Here is a 12,258-nt window from a genome sequence, read left to right as displayed (position 1 = left end):
TTAAAGATTCGATGAGCTATTTGGCCATGCCTTTGAGTCGAATGCCTAAAACGTTTGGAATGACAGAAATGGCTAAAGGGTACTTTCCACACTTTTTCAATACGGAAGCCAATCAACACGCCGTTCTACCCCACTTACCTGAGGCTCACTATTACGACCCCGACAACATGCGTACCGAACAACGAGAAGCTTTCTACGCTTGGTACCAGATTCACGCCTCGGACCCTTTCGACTTTCAGGAAGAAATGCTAAAGTATTGTCGTTCCGACGTGGACATTTTACGGCGTTGCTGTGGAAAATTTCGAGAACTGTTCATGGAACACGGAGGGGTCGATCCTTTGAAAGAAGCTTGCACCATTGCCAAAGCGTGTTCCTTAGTGTACCGCCAACGATTCATGCCTGAAAACACCGTGGCTGTCATCAGTCCTCAAACGACCCACTATGTCAAGCGTCAATACTCGGTCAAAGCCCTACGTTGGTTACATTACTTGTGCGACAAGGAAGACAAGTGGATTCAGCATGCCCGCAACGGAGGGGGCGAAAAGACCATCGGAACGTATTCGGTCGATGGCTGGGACTTAGAAAACCCCAAGATCGTGTACGAGTTTAACGGTTGCTTATTTCACGGATGTCCCGTCTGTTACCCTGACCGTGGCACTAAAAATCAGTTTTTGCAACGAACCATGGAAGACTTGTACCAGGACACTTGTCAGCGACGCCTAAAGTTAGAACAGCAAGGATACCAAGTGGTGGAAATGTGGGAACACGAATACGATCACCGCTTGAAAACCGATCCCGAGTTTAAACGCCTCGTGGAAAGTTACCAGTTCATGGACCCGCTGAACCCGAGGGATAGTTTGTACGGAGGAAGGACCAATGCCACCTGTTTGCTGTACCAAGCCGACGAAGAGATAGGAGAAGAAATCAAATACTTGGACGTGTGTTCGCTGTATCCCTACGTGTGCAAATATTGTCGCTTTCCTGTAGGGCACCCGCAATTGCTGACGGAACACATCGACCTGGTCAACATTCGACAATACGAAGGCTTGATCAAGTGTAAAGTTTTGCCTCCCACGAACCTATACCATCCCGTCTTACCTCACCATTGTCAAGGCAAACTGATGTTTCCCTTGTGCCGTACTTGTGCCGAAACGTGCAACCAGGACCAACCTTGTCATCACAGCCAGGAAGAACGGGCCTTGACGGGAACTTGGGTCAGCGTAGAATTGTTCAAAGCTCTGGACATGGGATACCAACTGTTAGAAGTGTACGAAATTTGCCACTTTCCCAAGACACAACAGTACCGCAAGGGTGACCCCACGCAGAAAGGCATTTTCGCAGACTACGTGGATGCCTTTTTGAAACTGAAGCAAGAAGCCAGCGGCTATCCTTCCTGGTGTCACACTCCCGAAGACCAAATACAATTCAAAGAGAAATACTACGAACAAGAAGGCATCACTTTAGACCACATCGAGAAAAACGAAGGCAGGCGATCGTTTGCCAAAGTGATGTTAAATTGCTTGTGGGGTAAAATGGCAAAACGACCGTGTTTACCCAAGACGGAATATTTGACAGAACCTTCCCGCTACTTCCAGATGATTCACGACAAAACCAAATACATGAAACACGTGGACGTCGTTCGAGAGAATTTGATCTTGGTCAATTACGAAGAAGATCTGGACTTTGTACAAGACGACCCTTTTGGAAATGTCATCATTGCGGCTTACGTGACAGCCCATGCTCGCTTAAAATTGTACGAAGCTTTAGAACTGTTAGGGGAACGCGTCCTGTACTTTGACACGGACAGTTGCATTTACATCCATCACCCGATTCAACATCACCCTAACATCGAAGGAGACCGTTTAGGAGCCTGGACAGACGAACATCCCGACGACAAGATTCTAAGTTTCGTCAGTGGCGGTCCCAAAAATTACGGTTACGAATACCGGGACAAACAAGGAGAAGTGCACACGACGTGCAAAGTGAAAGGACTGACTCTGAATTATCGTACCAGTCGAGTGGTCAACTTTGGGGTATTGAAAGAAGCCTTGCAATCGGGAGAGGATGGAAACTTTAAAGTGACCACTCACCAACCGAACAAGATTGTACGTTTACCCACTCACCACATCGTCAGTCGACCTTTGGAAAAAGTCTATCAAATCGTATACCAGAAGCGAGTTCGACTTCCCAATCATTTCACCTTACCGTATGGACACGTTGGTATAAAACATTGGTTGTAAGAGGATAGTTACCCCGCCAGAAAGATGACTTCGCCACAGCAAGAATCGAGTGAGAAACCCGATGAGAACTCCAAGTTCAAACCCTACCATTTTCCAGTCTTCTTACCTGACTATTGTGATTGTGCCCGTCGATTGGACACGTTTCAGAAATGGCCTACGGATAGGGAAGGATTACCTTCTTCGCATGTTTTAGCTAGAACAGGATTTGTCTACTTGGGACCTGAGTCAGGATTGGGATACGAGGTACAGTGTTTCGCTTGCGGATTGAAGTTACGAATGGATCTATGTATCTATAAAGATTCAGCTATTCTGGAACATACTCGATGGTCTCCGCACTGCCCTTACCTTTCTATGGCCTTTCCACCCATCACACTACGGTACAATGTTGACGGTACCTTAGTGACGGTACCTTCCAGAACAGGACATAAAAAACGTAAAAAAGGAAAGATGTACAAGCTGGAGACTGCATTGCGACTAGTATAAAAAGGGGGCTATGGTCAAGATCGATAGTTCATTGTGACTACCAAGACCGAGCAAACAAGATGAATACTTTCAGAGAAACACAGAACAAGTTGTTTAGAAGGGCACAATTCAAGTGTGAGGCTTCGGAAGTGGAATGCGATTGTGAGCCTTGCGATGGGACCGATGCTGTACCTTGTGACCTGAGCGATGCCGTAAAGCATCATGGGAACTTTAGTGCCCCTACCCCTATCATGGAAAGTGATGCTGTGCGTGTCAAACCTGAGGGATGCGAAAGCGATGCTGTTCGTCCTCTTGGACATTTTACTGGGTTTCGTTTTAAAGGGGAATGTCGACCTTCACGTTTACCTCCCTACGGATGTCATCCAGCCCTGAGCAAACTCCTGCCCATTTCACTCAACCCTCATCGAAACGAACCTGTGAAAAACGAATATTCGTTTCCTGTGCGTTCGTCGGAATACTGCGACTTTGAAAATCGTCTTCAATCGTTCAAAGGAAAATGGCCTAAGTATCTGGGAGGACCGACCCCCGAAGAATTAGCCAGAGCCGGATTTTTCTACTTGGGCGAAGGAGATAAAGTCAAGTGCTTCAGTTGCGGTGTGTCACTTCACCACTGGGAACCGCAAGATTCGGCCTACGTTGAACATGCTCGATGGTCACCGAATTGTCATTACTTACCCTTAGTGGGACCGAGACATTGAAGTAACTTCTTACCATAATCATCTGTTCATGGATACTTTACAAGAGAACATTCGTGCTTTGCCTGTGGAGTTGAGAGAACGCATTTATCGAGAACTGGTCAAAATACAAGTGAAACGTAAAGAACAATTGCATCCGATACGTCACCGGTGTTTGAACCACTGGTACCTGAAGGCTATACAAGGATTGATTCAATTGAAAGTGTTCCATCGGACAGACATTGATCAACGATCCTCTAGTTTTAAAAAGGATTGGTTTGGTATGGACGATTGTAGTTACATCATTGTAAACGTACTGCATCGAATTCCAGAGGAAGAGTTAACGAATTACCAACATCTTGAACACAATGTCAACTTGGTGAAAGAGGAAACTTCTGAACGAATTGTAATGTGTAGATTAGTGACTCAACGATTTAAATTCGACACTGAAGTGAAACCATGTTTGTGCAAAGAGTACATTTCTTGTGTCAGACCAAAGAGGATTTAGTATGACCTATTCATGGATACTTTGCTAGAGAACATTCGTGCTTTGCCCGTGGAGTTGAGAGAACGCATTTATCGAGAGCTGGTGAAAATACAAGTCAAACGTAAAGAACAATTGCATCCGTTACGTCACCAGATCTTTAACCACTGGTACCTGAATGGTATAAGAGAACTGATTCGTCAGAAATTGTTTCAGTGGTCAGACCTTGTTCAACACTTTGAGTTAGTGAATGATCGAAATGTTCATTATTTTGGTTACTTCGAGATTCACCTACAGCAATACATTGAGGAAGACAAGTTAAAGGATTATCAACATATTTTACGTGGAATCTACTTAGAGGAAGAGGAAACTTCTAAACGAACTCTGAAGTTTCGGTTACAGTATGCAAGATTTAGATTCCCTACTGGAGAACGAAGATCTCTGGCTAGAAAGTACGTGTATTGTTTCCGAAACAAAGAGACTATAAAAACAGGCTGCCATGCCACGACTTATGTCACATGTCATCCAACAGATTCCGTGGAAGGAACTCAATGACCATATTCAAACCGTGGATCATTACCATCGATTATTACAAGAACTGTATCCATTCAATTTGGGACGACAAGTGGTGTGTGTCTTAGTGACTTGTTTTTTGGGATTTCGTTTACCAGCCGATTCTTTGTGGACTCTTTACGATCAGTACTTACCACCTCCATGGCCTTAAATGGTCACGAAAAACTCCTTTTGCTCAAAGCCTTGCGTTTTCATCTGGATACTTCTCGACCTCTACGGGAAAAAAAGATTCGTCAACTTTTAGCTACCCAAGACGTGTATGACGATGTGTGTGTAGCTTGTGACTTACATCCCCATTGGACAGATGTCCGTGCCTGGAAAGAATGGGATTTTGAGGCTTGGACCCAAGAAGTGGCCCAGTATGCACGAGAGTTGTTCAAGGAAAAAAGTTACTTTTCAACCCGTGTTAGTGACGGTGCCAGAAGAACCCGTCACCCAGGACAGGACTGTCGTGGACAGACCTGAAAGACCCTTTCGGGAGGACACTTCTGTGACCTTACCCCCCGTTGAATTGGTTAGAACATTACCCAAAACATGTGGTTGTTGTACAGACACTTGTGTTTATTCCACATTCATCGTTATCATGTGCCTTTTATCCTTGTACTTAAGCCTTTGGCTTTTATGTATTTTTGTCTTTCGTATTCATGTTTGAAAAAAAAACATTCAATAAACGTGTTCTGAAAAAGTATATAAACTCTTGTCTTGTTTGTTTTTCGTGTCACAAGTGACATTTCTCACACCATGGCTACCTCTACTGTCTCTGCTCCCTCTTCCTCTACTGTCAAAGTCATCGACGAACACTTAGATCGTGCCAGTTGGGAGGCTTTGTATCTTCGCCATCCCTTTAACATGCTCATTGCTGGACCTAGCGGTTCAGGCAAAACCGAATTCGTCAAACGTTTGATCGAACATAAACATCATTTGATCGATCGGCCCCCTCAACGGATCGTGTGGTGTTACAAAGAGTGGCAATCGGCGTACAGCCTCTTGCGAGAAAGTCAAGGCGATTCCATCGTGTTTGTGGAAGGCATTCCTAAAGAAGACGACGGCATCGTCTCTGACTCCCGTCTAACCCATTTGGTCATTTTCGACGACATGTTAGGAGAAGACGAAGAAGAAATTAAATTGTGGTTCACGCGCAAAGGGCATCACCGTAATGCCAGTGTCATTTACATCACCCAAAATTTGTTTCAACAAAGTAAAGCCCATCGTACCATCAGTCTCAATGCGCATTACGTGGTCTTGTTTAAAAGCCCTCGAGATAAATCGCAAGTGCAAGTCTTAGCCAAACAGTTAGGAACGCCTTGGCTGACTCAGGCGTACGACGATGCCACTCAAACGCCACACGCCTATTTACTCGTCGATTTGAAACCTACGACCCCCGAGGATTTGCGATTTCGTACCCACTTGTTTCACCACTGGTGCCAAGACGGAGGGCCTGTCCTGTACACGTCTCCGTCCTCGACTTCATTTCACTCCCCATGAAAAAAATCTATAAAAACCTCAGACCCTTTTTCGTCTGTCTCACACAGTGTGAACATGACGTCCCTTCAGTCTCATCTTCCCGTCAAATTGATTCGTGCCTTGTATGGCATCAGTCGAGAAAAAGATCCACAAACACGAGCCCGTGTCTTAGAAGCTAGTCTCAAAGAAGTCTTACGATGGTTCACGGTGACGGCACGTCAATTACTCCAAGGAATCATTCAGATTCCTCATCAAACCCAACGCTTTTTCGATCGAAACAAAGTCGCTTTGGTCCAACTGGCCGATCCCCGCATCGACACTCAAACCAAAAAACAAATCATTTTGAAACCTGGAGGGAGCGGTACTCTAGGAGGGGTCATCATTCGCTCACTCTTAAGATGGGATCCTAATGCCCCCAAAGTTATCCCCAAGACAAAAGTTCAACGAAGCCCCAAGAAGAAAAAGAAAAAGACCAAGTCCCCAAGAAGAATAACTTCTCCAGTGGCGGGACCCTCCTCTTACCAGACACCACCACCATCACCCCGGAAAAAGAAAAGAAGCCCCCAGAAAAAGAAACAGAGAAAAAGTCCTCAGAAAAAGAAAAGTCCACAGAAGAAGAAAACTAGTCGCAAGAGAGGCACTTCGGCCAGGACGCAACCTTACACTCGCAAGCCACGACCTGCCACAGCGTCTCCGGCAGCCTCACGTTTGTCCACTTCTCCGTTGATGTCACCAGGAACTGAAGAGTACTTGGAGACGTTGATCACACCAAGAACATGTCCGTTGATGACCCCCAAAAGAACTTCCCCAGTGGCAGGACCTTCCCATTTAGCGGCAGTGGCTGCTGCTCACAAAGTACCTTCTCCCAAAATCAAAGTTCAAGAAAGATCGGGCATGTTACAAAGTTTACTGGATTTGTCCAAGCAAGAACTGGCTCGATTTAGTCCGTTACGTACCCCTGCACGACGTGTCATGCCTGTCCTCAAACTGATAAAACGTAAAGACAATCAGTGGCGACGCGTTCCAGTATAAAAAAGGCCTGTGACCGAGTAGGGTATCAGTGTTTTTAGGTGCTCCTAAAGACTCAAAGATGTCACCCTCCAGAAAACCCCAAGGAAAGAAAAGGAAAGGACTACCACCACGTTTAGCCAAACATGGGGACCTGTTATCTGTCCTGTCCAAAGCTTCTCCACCCCTACGAAAAAAACTCATTCAAACGGCCTCCAAAGAGGTCATCGATACCGTGTGCGAATGTTGTTTGAACGTTTTGAAAGGCACGATCCCTTTGTCCAAACACCAGAAACAATGCTTAGGCAAACATCGTCACGTTCTTCGGAAAATGGTTCAAAAGAAAATTCCCATTCGTCAAAAAAAGAAGATGTTGGTCCAACGTGGAGGTATTTTACCTCTCTTGTTAGGCCCCATACTGAAAGGAGTCTTGGGAACCATGTTGGGAGGACTGGTGGGAGCAAGATAAAATGGCCTTCGGAAGTCCCAAGATCTCAGAATTCACCCCTGACAACCCCATGGAAGGACGAAAACTAGCTTTAGTGCCTTACAAACGATGGATGGAATACCATCGGTGGCAAGAACAACGCACCCCGCATTTACCTCCCAATCCCAATTTGAGCGAGATGTCCCAGTTACAACACGAATTGCAATCCTTGCTGGATCGTCAAGATTTGTCCGAAACAGAAAAATCGCAAAAGTACGGTCAACTCTTGCAAAGACTGCAACTCTTCCACCAGAAAGCTTTAGACGAAACAGCTTTACCCACTCTGAAAGATTTTAAGACCTTGATGAAAAGTCCAGCACCATCATCATCATTACCCCCACCACCACCACCACTACCATCCCCAAGGGTCACCAGAGATGCTACCCCACAAAGACCTGAGGAAGAAGAGATGCGCGAAGTGTTTCAAACACCGTCAGCAGCTCCCATTTCGAGTAAGATTGCAGCATCCTTGTTGACCCCGTCCCCCACACCCCAACGAGAAGAAATGAAAGCTTGGGTTAAAAAGATGATGTCCACGCCTCCTTCGACAGAAGTGAAAAAGAAAGAAGGGAAACCAGAAGCGAAAAAAGAAAAGAAAACCAAAGCCATTCCATTACCACCTCCACCACCACCACTACCTTCGACTTCTACTCCCGTAGCCCATCGGACACGTAAATCCGTTTCCAAACCACCCTTTCGACCCACCCAAAGTAGCATCACCGAAGAGTGGGTGACTTATTAACACACTAACAAAATGGAAAAAGTCTTAGCTAGCATTTACTACGATCCCTCGCATCCTGCAGGTTACGCAGGAGTTCAAAAATTGTATCGTGCTGCCAAAACGCGACTGAAAAGTCTCCGTTTACCTCAAGTACAACGATGGTTACAAGAACAAGCTACCTACACTTTACACAAACCCATTCGACGCAAGTTTGCCAGAAGTCGCACCCGAGTGGAAGGCATCGATCATCAATGGCAAGCCGATTTAGCCGATGTCTCTCATTTGGCCAGCTACAATCGTGGCTACAAATATTTGTTTTGTGTCATCGACGTCTTTTCCAAATTTGCCTGGGTCGTGCCTTTGACTTCCAAATCGAGCAGCGAGTTAGTGCGAGCCCTGCAACGGGTGTTGAAACAAAGCGGTCGTCGCCCTCTTCGATGGCAAACGGACAAAGGCACCGAATTTCTGAACCAAGCTTTCCAAAAAGAATTAAAGAAACGTGACATTCATTTTTTTACCACCGAGAATCCCGAAACCAAAGCCAGCATCGTGGAACGTTTTCAACGCACTTTGAAAGAACGCATGTGGAAATATTTTACGCATCACCACACTCTGAAGTACATCGACATCTTACCGCACCTGGTGCAAGCGTACAACCAATCTTACCATCGAAGCATCGGACGTGCCCCGCAAGACGTGACTCCCGACAACGAAGTGCTGGTGTTTGAGCGTCTGTTTGGTACGTCCCCGACGAGGGCTGTCCCCAAGAAAAGTGGAGAGTTGACCGTAGGAGATTGGGTGCGCATTGGCAAAACCAAACGCACTTTCGACAAAGGTTACTTACCTAACTGGACGACCGAATTGTTTCGCGTCACTGGACGAGTGCATGGCCGTCATCCTGCCGTCTATAAATTGGAAGACATGAACGGAGAAGTACTCAAAGGAACGTTTTATTTGCCCGAGTTACAACGTGTCACCAAAAAAGAAGACGACGTGTACGACATCGAAAGCATTCTCGAACGCAGAACCCGTAAAGTGGGCAAACGACGTGTCAAAGAAGTCAAAGTACGTTGGAAAGGATATCCACCCAGTTTCGATTCTTGGATCGACGCTTCGCAAGTCATCGACTATAAAAAGAAGAAGTGACCATCATGCCCTTTCACACAGCAGACGCAGCTACGTCGACCACTCCTTCTTCCCCTAGTTCTTCTGTGCAAGATTTACAAAAACAACCCTTGTGGGTGTGGTGTGGAGAACGTGTGCCTAAAACGCAAATCGTCTTTTTCTGCCAAATCTTCGTGGTGTATTGTGTCATCGGGGCAGCCATCGCCAATTTGAGTTTGCAACAAGGAGACAAACAATTGTGGACCATTTTATTGAGCAGTTGCATCGGTTACCTGCTTCCCAATCCCTCCCTGAAATTCTCCTCGAACGGGAACGTTGTGTCCAGTGCCAGTGCCAGTCACCACTCCAATAACAACCACAATCAGAACCCCATTTTGGGCGGAGACACGCCTCTGACGTCCACTAACCCCTCGGACAGCCACAGAACTCTGGAATTATGAGTCACCAAAACCAATTTTACTTAACTTTACCCAGTGACAGTTCCATGGAGGTGTTTCCCCACAACACGTTGTGCTGTTACACGGCCAAATTACCTCAGGCCATCCCCTTAGATCACGAAGCCCATTGGGAAGTGGCTTTAGTAGAAATGATTCACCCGACACAAATCAAAAACATCACTGAAACTCAAAACACTTTTGAGGTGGAAATCCTGAACGAACAATTGCAACAAGCCATGAATGACATCGGGTTTTCAGGGGACACAAAACCAGCCAGCAATCCACCCTTCAAAATCTACACCTTGAAAATTCCAGCAGGGTTTTATTTTAGTGGCCAACATTTGGTGGACACCATTGCGGACAGGTTCGAGTTCGCCTTTGGCAAAGCCCTGAACAGAGTCAAAAAAAGTGTCACCCTGGAGTACCATAAAGTGGCTCGTCGCTTACTGATGAAATTTCAGGATACCCAAACGATGTCCATCAGTTTCAATCGTGACTTGTTTGATATTTTAGGTGGAGACACAAAAATGGCTCCAAATTTTAATCCGAAGATCAACAGCAATATGGAATTTTACAAGTATTTTCGATTCCCGGTAGAACTGAACCAAGGACTGAATTTGATCTTTGTGTATTCCGATGTGGTGGAGTATAACGTGGTGGGTCACACCTCTGTACCGTTACTGCGTGTCATTCCTTTCAAAGTGGATAGTACCACGACCAGTGACCAGGAAGGTGGAAACACCTATCACGTCCACCGCGAATTTGTGCATCCTCATTATTTGCCGGTCAGCAAGTCGTATTTGGACACGGTCAACATTGCTATAAAAGGAGATTTGGGACAAAATATTCCATTCACCAAAGGAAAAGTCACGGTGAAACTCCATTTTCGAAAACGGTTCTCTCACGATTCGTAAGTAAGTCATGTATCCAGTGTACCAAGGGGTTGCACGACAGCGAGGACACGGTTTAGGAGATATGCTGAAATCGGCCTTTCGTTCGGTGGCCCCGGTGTTGAAACCGATGGTGACACGCGGATTGCACGCCTTGAAAGATGCGGCACTGACGCAAGGCAAAGAATTTCTCCAAAATGTCATCATCGACAAACAAAACCCTAAAGAAGCCTTCATGAGGGCAGGCAAAAATGTCTTGCTGCAAACGGGTAAAGACATTTTGGGCCGACGAGACACACCTATAAATGCCCTGCACGCTACCGAGTCAGGCATTCAGCAAGGACAAGGCAGAAAGAGACGACGAAGAAAACACCCTTTCACCAGACTTCAAGCGAGAAAGGCCAAGAAAAGAAGAACCGTTCGAGACTTAGACGTTTTCGATTATTGAGACACAGCAACAAAACATGATGCACCGAGAGTCTTGCGCCTGTTCCAAGACGGAACTGGATCTGTTTGCCATGCCCCCCACCATGATGACGATGCAAGAATCTCAGTGGGTGGAATTTCACCCCGTCTCCTCACTGACCGATTCCGCTCCCATCGAGTTTGAAATCAAAGGACAGCCCGAAGATTACATCGATCTGAATAGCAGTTACTTGTACTTGAAAGTCAAAGTTCTAGATAAGGAAGGAGATATTATAAGCGGCGAAGAGAAAGTAGCTCCCGTCAACAATTTCATGCATTCCTTGTTCAGCTCAGTGGACTTGTACTTGAACAACAAACTGGTCAGCAGCAGCATGGATACTTACCCTTACCGTGCCTACCTGGAAAATCTCTTGACGTACGGACCAGATGCCAAGACAAGTCATCTCAATGCCTGTGTGCTGTGGGTAGATGACGAAGCGGGCCAATTTAATGAAACAGGTCTTGAACCTGACCCCAAAACAAAAGCAAACACCAATGAGGGATTTGTAGAACGAAGAAACAGAATCAAAGATGGACAGAGTTTAGAACTGATGGATCGTTTGCATTTGGACATGTGGTTGCAAGAGAAATATTTGCTAAACGGAGTGAATGTTCGCCTGAGACTGAATCGTAGCAGTGCCACTTTCCATTTGTTGACTAACAAGGATGCTATTAGTAGTGGCAATCCCAAAAGCCAAATTTTAGAGGCCAAACTCTACGTACGACGCGTGGAAGTGCTACCTAAAGTAGGTAACGAAATCAGTCAGACGTTGAGCAGAACGACCGCCAAGTATCCCATACGACGCGTGGAAGTGAAAACGTTCACCATTCCTAGGGGACAGCGATCCATGATCGAAGATCATCTGTTCCAAGGACAGCTACCCAAACGTTTGATCCTTGGTATGGTCGAGAATGAAGCCTTCAACGGACACTTCGAAAAAAATCCTTTCAACTTTGATCATTACAACGTGTCCAAGATCGAAGTCAGTCGCGATGGCAAGACCTTGTGTACCCGACCTTTCGAACCTGACTTTGCGAAGAAGAATTACTTGAGATCGTACTTGTCCCTGTACGAAGCCACGGGACAGTTAGGAACCAACACCAGTCACGGCATTACGTACGACGATTATGACGGAGGCTACGCTTTGTGGGCTTTCGATTTCACTCCAGACCAAGGCAGCGACGAGGGACATTTCCACCCTATAAA

This window comes from Sinohyriopsis cumingii, chromosome 1 (genome assembly GCF_028554795.1).
Source record: "Sinohyriopsis cumingii isolate HCF-2022 chromosome 1, ASM2855479v2, whole genome shotgun sequence".
NCBI lineage: Eukaryota > Metazoa > Mollusca > Bivalvia > Unionida > Unionidae > Sinohyriopsis > Sinohyriopsis cumingii.
The sequence above is the reverse complement of the archived record's forward strand: the minus strand, read 5'-3'. Positions refer to the sequence as shown.